The sequence below is a fragment of the Macaca thibetana genome, chromosome 3 (genome assembly GCF_024542745.1).
Source record: "Macaca thibetana thibetana isolate TM-01 chromosome 3, ASM2454274v1, whole genome shotgun sequence".
NCBI lineage: Eukaryota > Metazoa > Chordata > Mammalia > Primates > Cercopithecidae > Macaca > Macaca thibetana.
In genome coordinates, this window is record NC_065580.1 from 105,857,017 (window position 1) to 105,878,435 (window position 21,419).

A 21,419-nucleotide genomic window follows, 5' to 3' on the forward strand; every position below is an offset into this window, starting at 1 on the left:
TATAATCCCATTTTCACATCTATTATAAAATCCAACCATGTGTTTCTTCCAAGACAAACTGATTTTATTAACACAATGACCAGACATGTATAAATGATAATATGAGTTTATTTTATAAGCTTGGATCTCACATTTCCATTCTATTGTAGAGATTCACACTTACCCAATTCTAACAAGAGTTGGATAAACCAGTGTCTTCCTAAAATAATAATGATTATTCATCACAAAAGAGTCACAAGCAAAGTCTACATTTGAAAATGTCCAGATTGTCTTTCATGCTATGTGCATTAGGCAGTGTTTCATTTTTAGATCTGGTATATGGACACTATGGATGAATATGTTGATTAATTAGAACAAGTTTATCAAGTTCTTTGAGAGTCTTGGAAGACCAAGTAAAGTAATTCAAGGATTCAGTCCAGACTAAATAGTGTGGCCTAATAGATCAAAACCCTGCAAGAAACCAAGCTGTGGAAAAGTAATAATGTAAATAAAAATGTGATTTCAATCTCTGCTTGGCGACTGTCCTCCCTCAGGCCACTAAGGCTCAGTGCCATCAGATGCATTAATGCTGAGACATTGGTCACTCATGGGGGAGGTGGGGATGGTGAAAAGCTTTTTTGCCTGTAGACCCAGGGGAACTGCTTATAAGCCTGAAATGTATTCAGCTGATGCACCAGACATCAGTTACTGTAGAAGCAGAAGTGAGGAACTTCCCCTAGCATTGACCTAAGAGGATAAATGCATGGCGATGTGCTGAGTTACTTCAACAATGCAGAGACACCCAATGTCAAAATGCCACAGGGCTACCCGGTGTTGCAAGGCTGAAACTGGGTTTTCCATGAGACTTTTAAAGCAGTGGGATTTCTGATTGAACTGTCAGCAAAGATGCAGACCTCCCCAGCATGCCACTCCCACCACTCATTGTAGGAAGAGCAGAGTAACTTTTGTCCTGGGTAACAATGATGAATGATCCTCAAGTCCTGATGCAAACCAACAGTGCTGGGACCACACACTGGCCTGAGAAAAATACATATGGGTAGTAACTAAGACATTTCCAAGGGATTTCTAGTCTTTCAACAGGCTCTGAAAATGGCATGTGATCCAATCCCTGAAGCTACCAAAGGGTTTAGGAATTTGGCTGGAGAAAAATAGAGGTGTGAGTATCCAAACTCTAGGCCTGCAAGCCCTTTACTCAGATTTGGAAATTTTCCTGGGGCACAGAAGTTTAACAGCACAGGATTAAGAGGTGGGACATTGGAGTCAGACATCCTGGTTTCAGATTCTGATCTGCCACTTAATAGTTGTGTAATCTTGTGAAGGGTGCTTAACTTCTCTGAATCCCAGTTTTCTCATCTACAAAATGGACGTAATTGTAATATGTGAATGAATTAGGACTAGGTTGTCTGCAAATGGCAGGTAATTTAAGACAACAGTAGTTTTAACAAAATAGAAGTTTATTTCTAGCTCATGTAAACATAGCAGTCCAGGTGGGGTATGGCAACCCCATATCAGGAAGGACTCTGTCTTCTTTCACCTATTTGCTTCACCATCTTCAGTTTGTGGCTCTCATCTTCTGTTTGCAGATGGAACTCCAGCTCCAGTCTTCACACTCACATTCCACACAGAGGAATTAGGAAAACGGGGAAGAAGGGAATGGTCTTCCCCTTTATAGACATGTCTGCAAACTGCACAAAACTCTTCTTTATCTTCTTTCACTGGAGCTTAATCACATGACCACATGTGGCTGCAAGAGACATGAAGTCTTTATTTTGGATGTCTACATACCCAGATGCAATTGGGAAAGACTACTATGGAAAGGAAACAATGATATAAGGAGATGCACATCAGTCTCTGCTACCCAACATATCCAGCTATTGTGAGGACTGAATAAGATAATGTTGATAAAGTATTTTGCACAGAACCCAGGCCAAAGGAAATGTTCCATGAATGGCTGGGATTGCTGCCATCCCTACTCTACCCAGAGCATCCAGGCTTGGTTCTGTGTTGCCAGGAGGGCACTGCAGCTGATGGACAGGAGGCAGATGTAGGACATGAAGAGATGCTGTTTGGGGAGCATGGAGGGTGCAGAGGGCTGCTGATAAGCAGGGCTGAGGCTAGGGTGAGGTAAGTTAGGTACACATCTCAGGTGCAAAGTGCAAGGGATGCCAAAAAACTCAGTATTCAAGAAAAAATATTAATGCAATATTTTAAAAATCAAAATGAGGCCAGGGGCAGTGGCTCGCATCTGTAATCCCAGCACTTTGGGAGGCTGAGGCAGGTGGATCATGAGGTCAGGAGATCGAGACCATCCTTGCTAACACGGTGAAATCCCGTCTCTACTAAAAATACAAAAAATTAGCTGGGCGTGGCATGGTGGCAGGTGCCTGTAGTCCCAGCTACTCGGGAGGCTGAGGCACGAGAATGGTGTGAACCCGGGAAGCGGAGCTTGCAGTGAGTAAAGATTGCGCCACTGCACTACAGCCTGCAGGACAGAGCAAGACTCCATCTCTAAACAAACAAACAAACAAACAAATAAATAAATAAATACATAAATACATAAATAAATAAATAAATAAAGGAAAAATAACGATGATGAACAAATTATCATAATTGTAAGTAAAGGCAGTATCTGACTCTGTCTTGCACAATTCACCTCATTCCCTTCACCTGGCCCTGCCGATCCCTTCTTTCTGGCAGCCTTTGCTCTAACCTGAGAGAATTAACGCAGTTTTGAAGGAACTGCATCTGCAATAATTATATCAGACCCAATAAAATATAAAATCTCTAAGGCACATAGATATCTTTAATCTGTACATTAACTTTAAAGAAACAACACTATTTTAAAATTACAAAACCTGTACCATATAAAATACAAAAAAGAAAATTAAAAGCATCCAAAATTGCACATTAAGACAGAATCTTCATTGACATTTTATTGTCTCTTTCTAGTTTTAAGCAGTATATTTTCTATTTAAAATGGAATCAATCCAGTATATACTATATATTTTCATTTAACAATATTTCTGTATCATTACTCTTCCATGATACAATTTTTATGTGTTACTCATTGTGTGTGTATATCAAATTTAGACTGTTTCCAACATTTTGGTCTTATAAACAATAAATATTCTTGTAGTTAAATTGTTGTTGCAATTATCTTTTTATTTACTTGGTATAAATTCTTAGAAGGGGAATTGCTGGTCAACCTTCTTAAGATTGCCAAACAGCCTTCCAGAAAGTTCTTCCAATTTATATTTCTCCCAGAAACATATGAAAACATGTTTCCCATATCCTTGATGATGTGGAGTATAATCAACTTTTTAAAATCTCTACTGATTAAAACAGGGAAAAACTAAAACATTTTCATTCACATTCCTTTGCTAATGACGGTCTTTTTCTTGTTTTTCATTTTTATTTAAATTTGTTTAAATAAGTTGCCTGATGAGGTAAGCCCCATGATGGAAGGATGTATGTCTGTTTGTTCATTTAGGTCTCTGGGGCACCTATAACTGTGCCTGGCAAAAATAAGTGCTCAATAGTTACTGGATGGATGATGTCCAACACTTATAAGACTTCTTTATCCAAGCAAATAACATTTAGATGAGTTTTACTTTTTTTAGTTTATCCTGTGCCCTTCAGTTTTACTTATTGTGTTCTCTGCTATATAGAATATTTTAAAAATCAAACTAATGTTTTCCTTCATGTTTTCTCTCTGCTTGCATCAGGATTAGTGACATTTTATATATACCAAGACTCTATGTGTGTGTATGTGTGTGTGTGTGTGTATGTGTGTGTGTATACATTTTTTTCTATTTTGCTTTTTGTTTTTAAATCATGTAGGCCTTATTTTGCTCTCTTTAGAGTGCAAAATAGAGTGTTTCATTTTTCCATATAGTAAGCAATTTGTCTCAAAAGTATTTGTTGAATTACGTGCCCTTTCCCAGTCAAATCAAACTACCATTGTCACTGATGTGAAATGCCTTGTCCTTATCTAAACTTGAATCTCTTTCTAAACTTTCTATTTTTTCATCGGGTTTGTCTCTCTACACCAGTACCATGCTGTTTTAAAAATTGTTTTGATATCAGGATAGGTAATTCTCTCCTCATTATACATTTTGCTAAAAATTCTCATTTACTCTCCTATGTTTATTATTTCAGGAACACATGTGAATCATATGTTCACATTTTCTTATAAATCTCCATTGAGGGCCAGGTATTGGTTGCTCATGCCTGTAATCTCAGCACTTTGGGAGGCCAGGGCAGGAGATTCACTTGAGCCCAAGAGTTCGAGACCAGCCTGGGCAACATAGTGAGACTGCCAATCTCAAAAAAAAAAAAAAAAAAAAAAAAAAAAATCCCATTGAGGTTTTAGTGAGATTGCATAACATTTATAGATTAACTTGGTGACAAAATAGATCATTATAAACATTCCCTATACAGGGATATCATGTGTCTAGAATTTAATAAAGCATGTTATAGATTCCTTATATATGTCCTGAACATTTCCTATTGAATTTATTCCTAGATATCTTATAGTTTAATTACCATTTAATAGGATTTTTTCCTTTATTTGTATTTATTTTCTCACTGGTTATTGCTCTAGTATTAAAAAGCTATTTTTCTGTACATGTTTTTAATAAGCCACTTTACTCAATATTCTTTATATATGAATTTATTAGTCTTTCCAGATAGATTGTCTTCTGTAAAGTCTTTTTTATTTTTTCCTCTGTATCAACATTTATACCTCTGATTTTGTTTTCTTACCTTATTGCCATTCTTTAAACTTTAAAAGCAATACTTAATAATAATTGTTATAGTAAGTATCTTCCTTTGCCTTGTTTTTAACTTGAAGAGAAATATTTTTACTTTTATACTATTAATTTCAGGACTTTTTTTTTTTTTTTTTTTTTTTTTTTTTGACGAGTCTCGCTCTGTCACCCAGGCTGGAGTGCAATGGCATGGTCTTGGCTCACTGCAACCCCCAACTCTGGGTTCAAGTGATTCTCCTGCCTCAGCCTCCTGAGTAGCTGGGACTACAGGCACACACCACCATGCCCAGATAATTTTTGTATTTTTAGTAGAGACAGGGTTTTACCATGTTGCCCAGGCTGGTCTCAAATTCCTGACCTCAAGTGATCTGCCCACCTCGGCCTCCCAAAGTGCTGGGATTACAGTGCATGAGCCACCACACCCGGCCAGTATTCTTAATTAGGTTAAAAATCTTTATTTCTCTCTAAGAATTTTTTTTTTAAATCAAGAATGGATGTTGAATTTCATCAAATGTCTTTAATACTAGTACTAGTAATTTTCTTTGTTCTAGTAATATGATTGATTACATTAATCAATTTCCTGAAATTGTATCATTCTTGTATTTCTAGAATAAACTTACTTCGTCATAGTATTTTTTTAAATATAGCTCTAGTTTTGATTTACTAGTAATTCATGTGTGATTATGTATTAGTCAGGGTTCCCTAGAGGGACAGAATAAGAGATACATATATATCTATCTCAAATCATCAAAGAACACATAATTCCCGTGTTAGTAAAAGCAAAAAGGAAGGGAAATGGAAATCTTTGCCATTTCTTTTAGAAAACTCTATAACCCTGATACCAAAACTTGACATATTAGAACCCAAAAGAGAGCCAACTATAGATGAAATATAAAATGATAAGTGATAGTCTGTGATGGTTAATACTGAATGTCAACTTGATTGGATTGAAGGATGCAAAGTATTTATCATATATATATGATATTCATATATATATATGAAATATATATATGATTATAACAAGACTTTCATATGTATATGATCTATCTATATATCTATATATAACTATATATATATGAAAGTCTTGTTATAATCAAAATCTTAGTTTTCCCTTCTACCTCTAATAGTTTCTCCTCAGACGATTTGATGTTTGCTTAATATTTAGAATTTCATATATATATATATGGGAGTTTATTAAGTATTAACTTACATGATCACAAGTTCAAACAACAGGTTGTCAGCAAGTTTGAGAAGCAAAGAGAGCCAACCCAAATCTCAAAACTGAAGAACTTGGAGTCCAGTGTTCGAGGGCAGGAGGCATACAGCATGGGAGAAAGATGTAGGCTGGGAGGCTAAGCCAGTCTCATCTTTTCATGTTTTTCTGCCTGCTTTACATTTGCTGGCAGCTGATTATATTGTGCCCACCAGATTAAGGGTGGATCTGCCTTTCCCAGCCCACTCACTCAAACATTAATCTCCTTTGGCAACACTCTCACAGACAAACCCAGAGTCAATACTTTGCATCCTTCAATCCAATGAAGTTGCCCCTCAGTTTCAGCCATCACAGACTACTATAATTTTATATTTCATCTATACCTGGCTCTCTTTTGGGTTCTAATATGTCAAGTTTTGGTATCAGGGTTATCGAGTTTTCTAAAAGAAATGGAAAAGATTTCCATTTCCCTTCCTTTTTGCTTTTAATAACACAGGAATTATGTGTTTTTGATGATTTGAAATAACTTGTCTCTAAGTTTCTCTGGATCCAGTACCTTTAACAATAGATCTTTAACAAAATTTTCTACCTTTTCTACCTCAGTAACTGTTCTGACTTCACTGGAGTTTTACCATTTTTCAGGTGGCTGTGCCTATGCTAAGTGCTGCGAGAAAAGCAAGTGAAGACAGTTCATAGAACAAAGACATCGAGCTCAGTCTAAAGGTTAGAGGAAGATTCTTGGTAAAGAAAGTAGCACCTGTCAGACTGATAGAGAAGCAACAGAAGACTTTCAGGATTGTAGGAAGGTAGGGATTTCTTTAATTGTCTGATAAGATGCTAGACTACCACATTTAGTTTAGAAATTGTGGTCTCCATAGCAATGAACCTGAACTGTTACAATGCACACTCTTAAAATGTAATAGTCAAAAAGTTAAAACTATGACTCCTGTAATTAATGGGAGAACCCATAAGTTGTTCACACTGGTTCAAAGGAGAACCTGAAGAACAGAGGTATCTAAAGGCAGTCAGGAATGTTGAATTAAAGTTAATAATAGATGCAAAACTGGTTAACATCTGAAAGGGCAATAAGATGTAATGTTTAGGACTATCTTTTCTAAATCTGCTGCTTTTCTAAATCGCTTGCTTTGCTGTGGACAAGAATCATTGGCATTATTATCAAATTTTCTATAAGCCAACTTCTACCCCTATGGCTATAAAATAAGCCTAATCAGTGGAGAGCCAATCAAAAGTGCACTCCTTATAGGTTATGCCAGACAATGCCCAGCAAGTCACTGAACTGCTTGCCCAGCAAGCAGTTCTATTTGCCTGTTTTCAAGTTGTAGACAAATTTTCCTTATAACACCTTAAGTTAGGAACAACTGATTTTAATACTGGTTTCCAACAAAGTTGGAAAAATTTGAGTTGGTCAAATATGTGTGAGCCTACTCCAATGTCTTCAAATACTTATTTTCACCTCCCTGCCTGGATTCAGGTCTGGCCTATATTCTAATGAGCTCTACTGTGTGTCCCAGGAAGGTCATTCGGGTTTACTCTTGCTATCAAGGGTAACACATTCAGCAAATTCTTAAGCTCTTGTCCTCTTTCCAGCAGCCTTTTGTGGTCCATTTACAGTCTGCTGGGCTGAGCAGGAAGAGACAGGTTGCTCTGGGCAGTGTTCAACAGCACAGCTCTTTGTCTCTTGCTGTCAGGCAGCCCTGTCACTACATTGTTCTTCAGGCGGCATGCCTTTGATGGACTATCTACCCCTTCTGTCTCAACACTCCAGGCAGCATTTGGAGAAATAGCAGCCCTATGCTGTTCCTTCTGGTACAGAATAATCCCATTATATTATGTTGTGCTATCAACTCGGTTCCACATAATTGTTGAGGACACTTGAGAAAGTCCTGAAGATGTAAAGGCATGCTCCTTGTTCTTAAAGAGCTTTCCTTCTGTTGGGAGACAAGCCATACACACGCAGCAAAGGGCAGAGGCTGGCAAGAAGAGCAATGAAGGAAGGTTCTGTTCGAATCCCTACTCTGCTACTTGTGAGATCTTGAACAAGTTATTTTCAAAATGTCATTACAAGTTATTTCTTTTTTTAACAAAATAGCATAATTTATATACCATAAAATCTACCAATTGGAAGTATACAGTTCAGTAAAGTTATCATAGTAAAGTTATAGAGTTGTGCAAACATCACCTCCATCTGGTTTTAGAACATTTCCATTACCCCACGAAAGTTCCCTCGTGACCACTTGTAGGCAATCCTCTTTCTCACTCTAGCTCTGGACACCCACTGAATGCTTTTTGTTTCCATAGATTTATCTTTTCTAGAAAGTCATATAAATGGAGGCATACAACATGTAGTCATTTGTGTCTGGCTTCTTTCACTTAGCATAATATTTTTGAGTGCCATCCCTGTTGTAGCATGTATTAGCATACATTCATTCCTTTAGATTGCTAAATTGTATGCCATTTTATGAATATGCCACATTTTGTTTATCCATTTACCAGCTGATGTGTATTTAGATTGTTTCAGTTTGGGCCTATTATGAAAATGCTTCTATGAACATTCACATGTAAATTATTGTGTGGATATATGTAATTTATCTTGGGTAAATCCCTAGGAGTAGATTTGTTGAGTTGTAAGCTAAATACCTAACTTTTTAAGAAACCTCCAAACTCTTTTTCGAAATGATTCTACCATTTTACATTCACACCAGCAATGCATGAAGGTTCTAGTTTCCACATCTTTATAATCGGTTATTATCTCTCTTTTCTTTTTCTTTTTTCTTTTTTTTTTTTTTTTTTTTGAGACAGAGTTTCACTCTTGTTGCCCAGGCTGGAGTGCAATGGTGCAATCTCCGCTCACAGCAACCTCCACCTCCCAGGTTCAAGCGATTCTCCTGCCTCAGCCTCCTGAGTAGCTGGGATTACAGGTGACCACCACTAGGCCCAGCTAATTTTTGTATTTTTAGTAGAGACTCCTGGGGCTTCACCATGTTGGCCAGGCTGTTCTTGAACTCCTGACCTCAGGTGATCCACCTGCCTGGCCTCCAAAGTTCTGGGATTACAGGCATGAGCCACTATGCCTAGCCTCTCTTTTCAATTATAGCTATTCTAGTGGGTGTAATAGTATCTTATTGTGGTTTTGATTTGCATTTTCCTAATGGCTAATGATATTGAACATATTTTCATGCTCTAACTAGCCATGCACACATCTTCTTGAGAAAAATGCCTATTCAAATCTGGCCCATTTGAAGTTGAACTATCTGTCTTCTTACTGCTGAAATATAAAGGTTGTTTATATTTTCAGGATACACATTAGAAATAAGATTTGCAAATATTTTCTCCCAGTTGGTGGCTTATCTTTTTTTTTTTCTTTTTAGAGATGGGGGTCTCTGTCACCCAGATTAGAATGTGATGGCATGATCACAGCTAACTGCAGCCAACTCCTAGGCTCAAGTGATCCTTTCACCTCAGCCTCCCAAGTAGCTGAAACTACATTCACACACCACCATGCTTAACTAATTGTCTTCTATTTTTATTTTTGTAGAGACGGGGACTCACTATGTTGTCCAGGCTGGTCTTAAACACCTGGTCTTAAGCGATCCTCCTGCCTTGGCCTCCCAAAGCACTGGGATTATAAGCGTGAGCTACCACACCTGGACTTCATTTTCTTAATGGATAAGTTATTTAAGCTATTGAATCTAACCTCAATTGTCACATATACATTGTAGGTAAATTAATAATATCTACTGTCAGGGTTATTGTAAGGATTAAAAGAGGCAATATATGTGAAAAATACTTAGCACAAGGCTTGGAAAATATTAGGAGGTTTGCTGAATAATCTGAACATAAGCAAGTGCATGAAAAGTATCAGGTTATGGGTTGCAATGAGTACTCCACTTATACAGGGAGGAAAGAAATCAAGCATGGGTGGAAGGTGCCACAGCTCCACAGCCAGAATAAAACTTTGAGATGCGCATTGAAGAAAGAAAGCAGCTGACACAGAAAGGCAGCCCAGGCTAGGAAAGCAGCCAACAAAGGCACAGAGGCAAGAGTGAGCACAGCTTGTGGGGACACAGAAGCGAGAGCAATATTCTACAGAGGAACATGGGTCATCCCATGTTCCCACATTGTATTCTTCACACAGTGCCAAATAACATTAGAGCCTGAGACAGAGTATGTGAAATAGGCATTTCATCCAGTTCTGTCAAGTTATAAAATGATCTTTCTATTTCAAAAGAGGAAATCAAAGAAATGGCAAGAAGATTCCAGCCAATGTAAAAATATGTCACCAATCCTGTGGAAAACTGCAAATATATTATTTGAGGTGGAGATAACTATGGTGCCTGACAAAGATGGGCAGGAGATGAGCCCACGGGCAAGCAGGGTCTGGATGCAGGAGTACCCAGGTCAGCTGCCCCAAGTTGTGGACTAGCTGGGGAATGTGAGATCCTGTACTGTAACCTGGGCAAGTTTAACACCAAGACCATGTTGTTAGAGGATCATCAATCAAACACAGATTCAAGAGGCAGGGCCAGTAAACCAGGAACCCCTGGCTGTCATGAAAAGAGGGTAAGCCCAGAAAGTCAGAAAACACTAACAGTTGATATCTGTTTGAGCTTACTCTACACTTGAGACTGGGTCAAGTTTTCAAATGAATTATCTCATTTAATCTTTGCTGTTCCCAGTTAAGTAGGTCATATTATTTTCCCCATTCTACAGATGACAGAACCACCAAGACTCAAAGAGGTTGATACCGGGCAGAGCTAGGATTGAACCTGGACAATCTGACCCAGGCCTTGCTCATAAGCACAGCACTACGCTGGGACCCGGCCCCAGCCTAGGCTCACATCGATAGCAGAAACCTGCCTGTTGCTCTCAGTACTGTTCTCAGCCAGCACAGGGCCTGACTCATTTGTCAACACCAAACAGAGATGTATGTAAGAAAGGATAGCAGAAACAAAAGCAATGGCTAACAAGACAGATGGAAGCTAAGCACCCTGTGCATGAGACACGATGAAGAGATCCACAGGTATACCAGGATCAGTGGTGAGATGAAATGCAAGTAGTGTCTGGCTCATAGGAATTAAAGTTTGAAAATCATCTGCTTTTTAAATATAAATTAGAGCAGATCCAGGCTTTTCCCTCTGGAATAACTTCATTCCTAAACCACTTTATTGCACCAGACTTTGATGAGAGAGTTTCATAACTGGTCCTTCAGGGCTTGTGCAGGGTCCAGTGTCCAGCCATCACACTCACAGCTGCTCTCCCTGGGACAGGTTGGAAATGGCTCCTTCAATGTGCATAATTCAGAGTTCAGCACTAGCCTACCTAAGCCTCTTGCTAGTTGCATGGTTGGCGGGGGGTTCACCTCTCTGGCCTCAATTTCATCCCTTGTAAAATGTAAATAATAGTAATTTCTACTCCATGTAGGACTGCAGGAAGTTTAAATAAAATGTTGCATTTAAAGTCATGAGAGCAGGGCCTTTTAGTTTAAATAAAATATTGCATTTAAAGTCATGGGCACAGGGCCTTTTAGAACAAGGTCTAAAAAAAAAAAATCTTGGTATTATAATTTCACTTGCCCAGGTGCTAGTGCACCACTCGTATCAGATGAGTGGTCTCATTCTTACATGTGTCTCATCCTTACATGTGTCACATCCTTCTTGCACTGTGCCATCCCAGGCTGGACATGCAGGATGCCAGTGAGGCTAAATCTTGCCATTCTTATCCTATGCAGAGGAAGGCTAGCCTTACTCTCTGAAGATAAGACATCCCTAATTCCCTTCCTTCCTCTATAATTCTCCACACCCATTTTTCCCCCTTTCGGGCCTAGCAGACAACGAATGAGTATCCTGGTGTCTCGCCAGTTGTAGCAGGAAGTTATGAATAAGGAATGCATGGGACGATTGACTCTCTAAAAAGATAGGCACCAAATTAATCCTGAAGGATGGGCAGTAACCACAGGAAACTTGGAGCCATGAGGCTGCCACTTAACACTTACATATCTCTGTCTACCCTGGAGTGTTAGGCAAACAATAGCTTAATCCACTAAAGGCCTGTGAGTGGTATTATTAGTCATGGAATATCTGAGATCAACCTTTGGGTACATACACTCAAGGCCAGAATCTGGCATCCAGGTCCTCACGTGGGACTAGGATTCCCACATGAGTCTTTAAGGAATGTCACAGCAAATTTTCAACAACTGGTTAATGTCTACCAGTGCTTAGCAAATTAGGCCTGTGTTGAAGTGTCAATGCCCAAGGGACTGATTTATTGAAATGCCCTAATTAGGATCCTGTAACACATCAAAGGGCCGTTAAAGAAAAAAGTGCTGGCTTCAGAGACTAAGGTGTATACATAGGCATGGTTTGTCTCTCTGCCAGGCTCAACAAATGCAATTCTGACAGTGCAATGGGCTCCACTGGGACAGCAGCCATCAATAAATTAGAACATGACCCATCTGCTGGAGGAAACCTGGTGTAATCTCTTCCCACATGCCCACTTTCTCCTTTTCTAGCCTTTCCCCCACTTTAAAGGCCTGCAACAAGCTCAGAGTCAAGGTCAGGAAGGTTCCTGGACCAAAGAACTAGCTAGGTCAACCTTCCATGGAGGATTTAGAAAGATGCTGCAACAATTTATCAGCTTCTGGAATTATGGTCTTTCTCTCTCCACTGCTACCATGTCTTAAATACACATCTTCCATTTGAAATCTCCTCAACCACAAAGAAAAACAGCTTTCCCTATAGGCACATCTTCCAGGCCAAGCCTGTTTTGCTGCTGAGAGTAGATTGCCATACTTATTTCTACTCAGCTTAAACCCCAGCACTACCAATTCTCTCCCTCTGTCATCTTGAGTATGCTGTTTAATCTCTTAGTTTCTTCATCTGTAAAGAGGGAGGACTAATGATAATACTTACCTCATGGGGTTGTTGGGAGGATTAAAAAATGCATTAAATGCACCATTAAATGCATTAAATGCACCAGGATTTAAAAAGTACCTGGTACACAGTTACAATTTGATGAATGTTATTGTTATTATACTTGTAATATTATGATAAAAGGAGACTGAGCTGACTGTTAGTTCATAAGAAATAATAAGCAATAGTCTTTTTTTTTCTTTTTTTTTTTGAGACAGAGCGTCACTCTGTCGCCCAGGCTGGAGTGCAGTGGTGCGATCTTGGCTCACTGCAAGCTCTGCCTCCTAGGTTCATGCCATTCTCCTGCCTCAGCCTCCCAAGTAGCTGAGACTGCAGGTGCCCACCACCATGCCCAGCTAATTGTTTTGTATTTTTAGTAGACATGGGATTTCACCGTGTTAGCCAGGATGGTCTCGATCTCCTGACCTTGTGATCCGCCCACCTCAGCCTCCCAAAGTGCTGGGATTACAGGTGTGAGCCACTGCACCCGGCCAATAAGCAACAGTCTTTACAGAAGCCCCTGAACATGGCCAAGACAGGGAATGCCCCTCAGAGTTTCAAGATGCCCTACGCTGCCTCAGGTGTAAAACATCTACAACATGAATACAATTCTATGCTTAGCTAATAGTCCAAGCTTGCATTTTCATCAACATTAAAGAACATGATGCAAAGAGCAGCAGTCACCCACTACAAGTAACCTTGGAAAAAAGACTGCTTCAAGATCTAGGACAGGAAACATACAGGATAAACCTAGAGCTTCTTGACATACCAGATAGTAAGGAAGTTAGCAGAGTCTACTAGGGTCATGTCAAAAGGACTCAGGAGCTGTCTTGAAGAGGTTCCCACTGGCCAAAGATGGGGCAATCTGAACATCGATTGGAATGATAACTGCTGCAATGGACTGAAACATGCCAAATATGTTCTAGGAGACTAATTCATTATTTTTAACACTGGTAAGTAAAAAAGAAAGAATAAAACATTTATCTCACCTTATCAGTATGACCCTATACTTCAGGGTAACCAAATAGTTGATGAGGGGAGGTTTGTCTTTATACAGTTTCCAGCTAAAGAATGAAGAAGTGATGATATAATATCACTATTTCATAATCTGAATAAATTAATATATCTAAGCATCAACGATCAATGGCTATAATAGCATAAAAACAGAGACAATCATTTAGTGCCGCCTGATGAGGGTGCACACCACCATCTATGAAATGGTCTTGCCCAAAATATCACATTTTAATCTGATCAAGCTCTAGATCTAAATGCTGATTTTCAGGCAATCCAAAGACATAAAAACATGCTAAATGACACCATGGGGATACAATAAGCAAACGCTAGTCCCTGGGAAACGCTAAAGGACAAATCATTGCTTTCTTCAACAAAGAAACTGAAAGGTAAAAAGAGTAAGATCAAAAACCTATAAATTACAAAGCAATTCATACTGAAAACACCAAATGCTGATAAGGACACAGAACAGCAGGGACTCTCGTTCACTGCAGGTGAAAATGTAAAATGCACAGGCACTTTGGAAGACAGTTTGGTGGGTTCTTATAAAACTAAACATACTTTTACCATACGGTCCAGCAATCACATTTCTTGGTGTTTACCCAAATGAGTTGAAAATATATGCCCACACAAAAACATGCACATGGATGTTTATAGAAGCTTTATTTATAATTACCAAAACTTGGAAACAACCAAGATGTCCTTTAATAGGTGAAGGATTAAACTCTAGTACACTCATACAATGGAATATTACTCACTGCTAAAAAGTAATGTGCTATCAAGCCATGTAAAGACATGGAGGAGCCTTAAGTGCACATTACTAAGTGAAAGACACCAATCTGAAAAGGCTACACACTATATAATTCCAACTCTATGACATTTGGGAAAGGTGAAACTATGGAGAGAATAAAATGATCAGTGGCTGTCAGAGATTATGTGTGGGGAGAGAAGGATGACTAGGCACAGCACAGCATATTTTTAGGACAGTGAAACAACTCTGTGTAATACTACAATGGTAGATCCATGTTAAGCAAATACTTGCCCAAACCCATAGAATGAACAGCACCAAAAGTGAACTCTAATGTAAACTATGGACTTTGGATAATGATGATGTCCCAATATAGGATCATGGACTGCAACAAATGTTCCATTCTAGTGTGAGATGTTGATAGATGGGGAGGCTGTGTATATGGGGGGCAGGGGAGTATATGGAAACTCTCTGTACTTCCTGCTCAACTTTGCTGTGACCCTAAAACTCTTCTAAAAAATTGTCTTTTTTTAATACAAGAAAAAAAGCGGCCCATGTGAAAAACTAAGCAATTATAATACTATGTATGAACATTACTTGGCTTCCAACTTGAACAAACTATATATGCAAAGTAGAAAGTGAGAGAGAGGGAAAAGGAGAAGAATTCACTAGACATTAAGGAATTACTGTAATAATTTTAGAGGTGAAAATGTACTGTGGTTATGTTTGAAAAACAGTCCTATTTTACAACTACATATGGAAATATTTATGTAATAATATGAAGTCTGAGATTTGCTTTAAAATATTTGGGTGTTGGGGGCAAGTGGGTAAGAATATGGATGAAACCAGATTGTCCCCGTGATGGCTACGTGGAGTTCATCACACTGTTACTCGACTATTGTCAATGCTTAAAATTTCTCCTATTAAGAAGTTGTTTTGTTTTAAAGGCAGTGCCAATCAGGGTACTAAGTGCAGCCTCATGATAACACATCTGTTGTGGTATTACATGGCCCCATGGACAAAACTCTGGGGCTTTTATCATAAGGGAGGAGGCCCAACACTTGACACCTTAAGTCAGTTAAGTCACTGAAATCTGAAAACCTCTACAAAGTTAAAATAAACCTAATCAATTATTTCAAACTTCTGGCTCCTGTATCCATCAGGCCTCCTATGCTCAGTATGCTTAATGGGAATGAAGAAAGTTATTACTGTTTCCTCAACGATGGATCCTCAAAAACTAAGTATGGAGACCATCTCTTGATGTTGGTCTAACAAAGGGAAGAAAAGGAACATTCACGAAATTTCTTCTACAGGGCAGGTACTAGGCTTGCTTCCTCTCACAAACACTCAGGAGAGCTCAGTAAGGTAGGAATTAGTATTTCCCGTTTTGAGATGAAAAACTGAAGCTCAGAGAGGAGAAACAGCCTGCTCATGGCCACAGAGTAAGTGGCTGAGCCAAGAAATGAGCCTTGGCCATCTGAGTGTATGGCACAGATTTTTAATCTCCACTCTATATTCTCTTTGTGTAGAGTCAACCAAGATTGAGTTTTAGCCATCACTTAAGAATATGACAAAATCCTACTGCTTTTAGGTATCAAACCCAATCTCTTTTTTAATTTTGAAGTTCCGTCCACAGTCCTATGGCAGAGACTTCCCAAGCCCTCTATAGAAGGCTGGGGGTATGAGGGTGAGGAGGTGTGTGGAATTGCACTGGGAAGCATATTGAGGAGTATACAGAAAGCTGAGGGTCAATGTCCAAGAACCACGTGGAGGCCACACAGCCAGTATCTTATCCAACTAAGAGGCCTCCCTGAAGGGCTGGGCAGGACCAGGTGTGGGGCCACAGAATAAAACCGGAGCCATCAGCTGGAAGAAGAGACCAACAAGAAAGAGAGTTGAGGGAGGAGTCTGAGCTGATTCCCTGAGCCAGTTGGCAACGGAACCACAAGTGTCTCTGGGGTCTTGGCCTGGCAGCTTTGGAGGCATGCTCGGTGGTCCACTACAACACAATTCTCCTGGAATACACAGCTCTTCCAAGGTCATTTAGTTCCATTCTCATAGAACCGGATGCATATTAGTATTGGGGCAGGCCTCAGACACTCTCCAGGCCATAGGGTTTTCAAACAATGTTTCAAAGTGCCTGGGCAACCACCTCAAATCACCCCACGGGCCACAGGCCCAAAGAGTGGTCCTTTCTTCATTTGGCCCATTAATATAAGCATTACCTAGAAGGCCTTTGTCTTGCTTGTCAGTGAGTTTTAGATTCCACTCAAGTCAACAGTTATCAAATGTCTACCAAAGTTTCTCTAAGGCCAGGTGTGATTAGGATTTCAGACTGACAGCCAGAGGGCATGACTAAAAATGTGTTTTCCTTCTCTCCTCAAGGGACAGATATTTTAGAGTTTGAATTTGGGTATCTCCAGAAGAATGCTTTTTCAGTTTTCAGGTTGGGTGAATCAGACCTTTCTATCCTAGTAAGGTGAATTTGGGCAAAATACTAAAACTTCAGAGTTGCTATATGAGATGTATTGTGATTTATTGTATACATTTGCTATTTTCTAGGGTTTGTTACCCAGTAGGAACCCAATTAGAGCAAGTACTTTAAGGCTGTATTGTTTTATAAAGAATGAAAATCACATGCAGATTTGGATTTTTATCTTCCTAAAGAAATGTATGTAGCAAAGTATCTTCTCCCAGGGTCATGATTATTTTTATGCCTAAGAATCTGAGACACCAGCAGGCTGGGAGGCCCACCTAAGCCAGCCACTAAAAGGGAAATGGTGTGATATCCACCCTCTAGTAACTTGGGTCTATGCTTGCAGCTGACAAGGAACCACAGGAAGGATCAGGGGTCCCCAGGACCAGGTCAGAGGCAGAACCTCTGAGGCATGTGAGGTCTTTATCAGACTCAAGACTCAAATTCACTTCTTTGTGCTAAAAGCCAAACCTTCATGCATGCAAAGCATGGATTGTTCGATGCAAAAGATTCAGATGATTAACTGTGCTGGGAGAAAACAGACTCAGAAAGGTGAGGTGACTCTTCTGAGGTCAGTTCATAATGACAAGACTAGAAACAAGGTCAAGATGCCAGTAAAAGTTTAGACTCCAGTCTCTTCTCCCCCTGATTTTTGTTTGTTTATTTTTTAATGTTCACCTTTACCCTGTTTTTCCAGCCTTTTCCCTCTTCCATGTGCCTTGTATGTTTAAGATGTCCTGAAGTCCCTGAGGCTGAATTCCCTGGTGTGGCCTCTCAGACAAGGCCAGTTCCTCCATCCCTACACTGATGCCCTAGAAGTGGTCACAACCCGGCAGCCGTCAGGGTGCAGTGTATCTTGGGCTTGCATGTCACTTTGGGTTCCCTGATCCATACCTGGGCCCCACGTCAGAAAGAATCTGTCACTCTAGTTGAGCAGTGTTGACAAGATGAGTATCAGTTCAAATGAACATCTTGGAAAGAAACACAGAGAGGCCATGGAGTGCGCGGAGAGAGAGAATCCTATTTTATCCACAGTCTCTATACCAAATACTACTCTCACAAATCCAGGTAAGAGGTGTGGTGGCTCACACCTGTAATCCCAGCTACTCAGGAGGCTGAGGTGGGAAAATTGCTTGAGCCCAGGAGTTTGAGGCCAACCTGGGCAAAATAGCAAGACTCCATTTCTAAAAAAGGATAAATAAAAGGAATACTTTGCTAATATTTTTGATAGATCAGTAGAGTGACTATAGTTAACATTAATTGTCCATTTCAAAATAACTAGTAGAGAATAATTCAATGTTCCTAGTGTAAAGATAAATATTTAAGATGATGGATGCCTCAATTATCCTGATTTGATTACATATGAATATATCAAATCATTACACATACCCTGAAAATATGTACACCGAATATGAATCAATTAAAAAAATCCAGGTAAGAACACTGGTCCTCACCAAGTGGGAACTCAGCTCTTAGGCCACTAAAGGTGATGAGACTTGCTAGAAATCCAGACTCTTCCCCCATCAATCAGATAGATACTCCTTCCTTCTTTCTTCTCTTGTCTTTATTTGTATATCTACTAGGGTTAGAAGGAAGAAAAAACATAACTGCCATTAAAAGCTCAAAGACAGAGGCATAAAATGACAGTAACTTGTGTGATATGTCAAGTCCTGTATTTGTCACTGAATCCTCACCATAGCCCTTTAAGACAGGCATCACACACACCAGCACATAGGAAACTGCTGCCCAGGGGTGAGATGAAATTCACCCAGGGTCACTGTCTTAGTCCGTTTAGTATTGCTACGAAGGAATACCTGTTGCTGGGTGATTTACAAGGAAAGAAATTTATTTGGCTCATGGTTCTGCAGGCTGTATGAGAAGCATGACACCAGCATCTGCTTCTGGTGAGGGCTTCTGGCCGCTTCCACTCATGACAGAAGGTGAAGGGGAGCCAGGGTGTGCAGAGATCACATGGTGAAAGAGGAAGCAAGAAACAGAGTGGGAAGATACCAGGCTGCTTTTAACAACCAGCTCTCAAGGGAACTAATGGACTGAGAATTCACTCACCATCCCCTACCCCCAAAAGAGAGCACTCATCTATTTATAAGAGGTCTACCTCCATAACCCAAACATCTCCCATCAGGCCCCACCTCCAACACTGGGGATCAAATCTCAACGTGAGAGTTGAATGGTCGAATATCCAAGCTATAGTAGTCACAGAGCCAGGTAGTGGCAGGGCAGGGCAGGATTAAAACCTAACTTTGTGTCCAGAACCCAAGCTCTTAACCTCTAAGATGGAGAACGTACCAGAACTCACTTGCTTCCTTCCTATTGTCTTTTGCTTCCCTCCCCCACTTCATGCAGACCACAGGTTCATGAGGAACTTTCCTTCAGTGGCTGCTCTCTAGCAAGTGGGACACCCAGAATGTTTAGAAGATTTAGCAGAAGCAGCTGTTGGCTATCAATGCCTTACCTAAAGAGTCTTCACAGTCACGGCAAATATCGCACTGTAAATCAGCCTTTCTGGAGTCATCAGGGCCCTTGTGGAAGACGGGGAGCCCTTCTCAGGTACTTCAAGTCACAGCCCTCAGCCCACATTCAGGGCTTGCTTAGGCAACAGGAGCAAACTAAGTCAGGACATATTTTAGCAACAATATTCAAATCCTATTTCACAGCTTCAGAGTGTCACCATCATGAACACAGAGCAGGTGAAGAATGTGTTAACGTTTCATAACCCTAAACTAATATTTCAGGGATTTCCTACCTTTGCCCAAACCTTATAGCCCAGAATCACCTCCTCCCTGCCCTCAGAGGCTGAAGCTGGGCTGCATGGACATCGGAAGCACAGAGGACACACCTGTCCAGCAACTAACACACACTCTCCTCTAGCCCTCCTAATGACCCTGGGGAGCAGGCAGAAAGATACCACTCTTCCCTTTTTACAGATAAGGAAACTGAGGCACAGGAAGGTAAGATTGTTTGTCCAAGGTCCTACAGCTAGTAAGTAAGAGATCTGAGACCATATCTTTGATCTTCTGACACCCAGACCCTTCTTTCCATTACCCATTAAAGCAACACAGATGCAGTCCTTCTTATTGTAACATGTTATTATTCTTTAGTCTTCTTAAAGTCATCCCTATAACACATTGCCAAGTAGTAGAGGCAACAGCCTCATTCTCCATAATAAGGTCATCTGCTAGTAATTCTCCCTCTTTCTCCCCAAGTTTCTCCCCTTTCTGGCCCCTGCCCCCACTTCCTATACATCATCAATATCTGCGCAAGCTACCTTTCCCGGGGAGACGTCCGCCTCCACCACCCCTGCCAGGGTCCCCAGGCGGGAAGCATCCTTGGAGATTCTCGCCTCCCATACCTCTGTCAAAGTAAGAAAAAAAATTGGAAAATAACAAGAAAGGGAAAATGTGGGAACAACAGCTATCTTACCTCTCCCATCCCTGGGATGAGAGAGGGAGATTTCCTGCTTCTACAAACAACCAAGCTCTGAAAGGAGGCTTCTTTTACATACACTTTGCAGGGATGACTTAAGTAAGTCTTGAAGACTCTCTTTCCCTGGAGACTAGACTAAAAGTATTGTTTAGAAATCTAATACATGGTTTATTTACTCAATTTGTGCTGAGCTCCACAGTTCCTTCAGGCCAGCCTCACTCGCCCATTACTCTATTAATGCTCCATTACTGAAATTAGTGCTGTAATTGGAGGGGGAAGGGCCGAGGAAGGGGGCACGCCTTAAAGGCACAGGTCTCGGCTAATCACATCACAGGCGGAGGCACTGAGGAACTGGTGTGGGGGCCCCACGAACGCCCAAGCTACTCCTCGGCCACGCGGCGGCGGGCAACTGACGCACGCGACGCTGCGCCGGCCAATCAGCGCACGGCTCAGTCCCGTGGGCCCAGCTTCCAGGTGGAGCTGCTCCTGCGCGCGGTATAGCCAGGGTCCCGGGCCTGGCCGCGGCCCAGCGGGCTCTTACGCTTTCGCCCCCATCTCGCACCGCACGCCAGCGTTTCAAACACCTCCGGGAGGATCAGACCCCGAGTGCACCTCTGACCCCAACTCTGGGCAGGGGAGGTCAAGGCCGTTTGTGTGAAGCTTCTTCGCGCACTCTCGTTTCTCCTGGCGGAATCCCAACGGCCTCCCTGCACCTCCGGCGAACGCCCCGGCACCTCTTCGCAAGCCCACTTTCCCCGAGACCCTTGCGTCCCACTGTGCTTCTGCGTCCCTCTCCGCGGCTTCTCTTCAGGGACTGACTTGTCCTCCG

General features: G+C 40.8%; 1 long non-coding RNA gene across 3 annotated transcripts; it reads right to left on the bottom strand.

Moving 5' to 3' along the window:
- Positions 1–1,649: 1,649 nt before the first annotated feature.
- On the bottom strand, positions 1,650–20,935 carry LOC126951426 (uncharacterized). 3 transcript variants are annotated; one of them, XR_007724468.1, is made up of 5 exons: positions 20,767–20,935; positions 19,620–19,686; positions 18,601–18,725; positions 13,901–13,975; positions 1,650–1,744 (listed from the first exon to the last, which is right to left on the bottom strand). It is a non-coding gene; the product is annotated as an uncharacterized LOC126951426 (long non-coding RNA). The 3 variants fall into 3 exon arrangements; XR_007724467.1 differs by having other exon boundaries at positions 19,620–19,754; XR_007724466.1 differs by lacking the exon at positions 13,901–13,975 and having other exon boundaries at positions 19,620–19,754.
- Between the last annotated feature and the right edge of the window lie 484 nt (positions 20,936–21,419).